The following is a 3,409-nucleotide window of genomic DNA, read 5'->3' as shown; positions in this document are numbered from 1 at the left end:
CTGAAGCTGAAACTCCAATACTTTGGCCACCTGATGTGAAGAGCTGACTCATTAGAAAAGACCCTGATGCTGGGAAAGATTGAAGGTGGGAGAAGGGGACGACAGAGGATGAGATGGTTGGATGGCATCACCGACTCGACGGACATGAGTTTGAGCAAACTCCAGGAGTTGGTGATGGACAGCGGGGCCTGGCGTGCTGCAGTCCATGGGGTCACAGAGTCGAACACAACTGAGCGACTGAACTGACTGATGAATAGGGAAAGAAGAATAGCATATGCAGATAACCATAATACATGCTATAGAGTAACAAGAAAGGTCACCAGAAACATTCTCAAAACATTCTGTGAGAGTTTGGGCATTTTGAAAATTGTGTAGAATGGGGAGAGACTTAAGAGAGAGGTCATTTCCATGAATTATTTAGAGATAATTAGATTTTAAAAAGAAAAAACAATAGAAAAGAGGGAACAGAACAAGTTAAAATGTGATGGTGAGGAATCAGAGTACCTCTGGGACTAAGGGAAAAGCCCAGTTTCATTTGGCTGACACATGGATGGAGATGGTAACTGAAGTTTACTCTTTAGGCAACAGCAGAAACACCCCAGGGGAGAATGGCCTGAGAAACAGTCATCAGGCAGTTTTTACAAGTTGAACTAGAGGAATAAGAAAATGGATGTTAAGAGATCAGTTAGGAGACAATTGTACAAGGTACTTAAGTTTCAATGTGCATCTAAAAAAATAAGTGTCAAAGAATAAAAATAGCTTACTTTTTAATATTTTTAGTAGACAGCCTTATATTTTTAAGATCAAATTTGTAGCTTGGGGCATCTGAATGGGTGTGGGTGCTGAGGAGGAAGCATTAACCCAACATTCTTTCTACTAGAGCCAAATGGATTGGATTTAATTGATATGGTCTCTGTTTTCTTTCTTTATTCATTCAAGACCATTTTGTGAGTGACTGCATTGTTCTGGTTGCTATGAAAATTCTCTGAAGTGAAGATGAAGACTCAACTTATGCCCTATTCCTTTGCTTCCCTTAGGGAAGAATGTGCTCAGAAGAGGTGTTGAGGCTTGTTGCCTTTGCTCCCTGGCCTCCTGTTTGCTCTTGAATTCACTGCAGTGTGGTCTTTGTCTCCAGCATTTTACTGAAGTTGTCTGTGCCAAGTTCACCAAGGATCTCCTGCATGGGAGCAAAGCCAATGGTCAGTTCTCAGTCCAGCTCTTCTTTCACAGAGATGAACCCAGTTCCTCTTTCGCTCCTTCTTGTCACTTGTCATCTGACTTCCTTGACTCCTTTGCAGATTTTCCTTCTGCTATTACTACATAATTTTCTACTGGTTTCTGTTACAAAATTTATTTTAGTGGTTCCTCTTCCTATTTTTTAAAGGTTCAAGTGTCTGAGGGCTCATCCTTCCCCCTTCTCTTCTGTGTCAGCACCGCTCTCTTGGCAATTCCGTGTAGTCACCTGGATTAAAATACTGTCTTGGTGTTAAGATGTCCAAATTTGTATTTTTATTTTAGACTTTTCTCTTGTCCGCTTACTCATATATCTATCCATCTGCTTACTCATTATATCCATAAATCTAGAATTGATATTTCAAATCAGAAGTCCAAAACTGAACTAATCTTTTTTCCCAAATCTATTTTTGACATAGGCTTTCCCATCCAAGTTGGTGGTGTTTTCTTCCTTGTATTAATCCTTGGCTTCCTTCTCTTTACACCACCGCATTCAATAAATATATCACAGATTTTATTGGCTCTGCTATCACAATAAGTCCAAAATCCTTTCTACCATGCTGGTTTGTGTCCCCACATCACCACCTTTTCTCACTGGTATCACTGCCTTCCTGCTGTATTTGCCCTCTCTTGCCACACCCAACCAATCTAAATTCATTATGATAGGAATAATTATTTGAAAATATAAGTCATAATAGGTAGCTTCATTGTTTAAAATACTGTATTGGTTCCACACTTCCCTCACTGAAAAATTAAAGTCCATTTAATCATCTACAAGGTCCTTCTAGTCTTCTCACTGTCAAAATCATATTATTCCCTAAGATAATGTTTTATCACTTCCTACTACTTTTATCCTTGCTCATTTTTCCTCTAGGTTGTCTGGCCGTTTAGCTGTTTGGCAACCCACCAAAAACAGTCATATCTTAGGAGTTTTGTACTTGTTTTCTTTGATTGGAATTTTCTTGTCACCAGCATTAACAAGGGTTATTCTCTTACTTTCTCAAGTCTAATGAATTGTGCTACTCAAGGATACCGGCCCTGTTGCCCTTATTTACATCTTCAAGCTGTTTCCTCCACTGAAGCTCTTTCTGGGTATCTTTATCTCTCTCTCCTTTTGTTTTTATTTCATAGGTTATATGACCTTATGACATAATAGATATGTTTTTTAGTCACATAAATAAATGCATTCTAATGTCTCTTCACAGTAGAATGCATCCTTCATGAGGGCAGGGGTCTCTGTCTTCTGTTGTTCCTATAGAAATATCTAGCACAAAGTAGATACTCAATATATAATAAGTGAATTGATAACACAGTGGGGAGACAGATATGCAAATAGAGCAGATATAATTATGACCAAGCACTGCTGTGACAATGAAGAAGCAGATCTCCTCCATTCCTGGGTAAAATATGTCCTTCAGAAAAGGGCTTATCTGAGTGAATTACGAAAGTATTAATTTTGAAACTTTGATTGTTAAATTTTAATAAGAATGTAAATCTCTGTCCTTTGTATCTGTCTTAAAATGGAGTTTCTGATGAAGAATAGAGGCCATGTTGAGGACTTTTCTTATCATCTGAGAGTTTACAACTTGAGGTTCAAACAATCTCACTTAAATTAAACCTTAATTAAATACCCTGTACATATAGTATTTTCCCATACCCACCTGCCAAAATTCTACTAATTCATCAAGGCTCAGATTAAATGCAATCTCCTCCAAGAAACTCTACTTGCTTCTTACTAATCAGAAATAAGCCCTCCCTTTTACATGTATTGGCTGGCATCCAATTCTCCTTTCTAAATTATGAACTTATTTTGAGTACAGACCTTCAGACCTACCTTTCTGTTCCTTACAGTTCACCGAGAAAGTCCCTGTATACAGTTGTAGTAAGAGGTTACACTAAATTATTTTTTAGAATCCTTCCAAACCTAATATTAGATTGGAAACACTCAATCTGGCTTCATTGATACATGTAGTTTTGGTGTACTGCCATAGGGCGTACAGAATTGAACCTATGAATTTGGTTTTATGGGCCTTTTCAACCAAGTTAAAAAATAAAAAGAGAGAGAAAAATCATTCAATGCCTCTTATTTCCAGGAAATTTTCTGGGCTTTTAACATATATAATCCCATGTAATAGACAAAATAGCACCATTGAGCAAGTATAATTGTCCTTTTTTG

General features: G+C 37.7%; 1 long non-coding RNA gene across 1 annotated transcript; it reads right to left on the bottom strand.

Moving 5' to 3' along the window:
- Positions 1-907: 907 nt before the first annotated feature.
- LOC104994775 lies at positions 908-2,342 on the bottom strand. Its single transcript, XR_825991.1, has 2 exons — positions 2,267-2,342; positions 908-1,462 (listed from the first exon to the last, which is right to left on the bottom strand). It is a non-coding gene; the product is annotated as an uncharacterized LOC104994775 (long non-coding RNA).
- Positions 2,343-3,409: the final 1,067 nt, after the last annotated feature.

Source organism: Bison bison, unplaced genomic scaffold (genome assembly GCF_000754665.1).
Source record: "Bison bison bison isolate TAMUID 2011002044 unplaced genomic scaffold, Bison_UMD1.0 scf7180017864266, whole genome shotgun sequence".
In the NCBI taxonomy this organism is placed as follows: domain Eukaryota; kingdom Metazoa; phylum Chordata; class Mammalia; order Artiodactyla; family Bovidae; genus Bison; species Bison bison.
The sequence above is the reverse complement of the archived record's forward strand: the minus strand, read 5'-3'. Positions and strand labels throughout refer to the sequence as shown.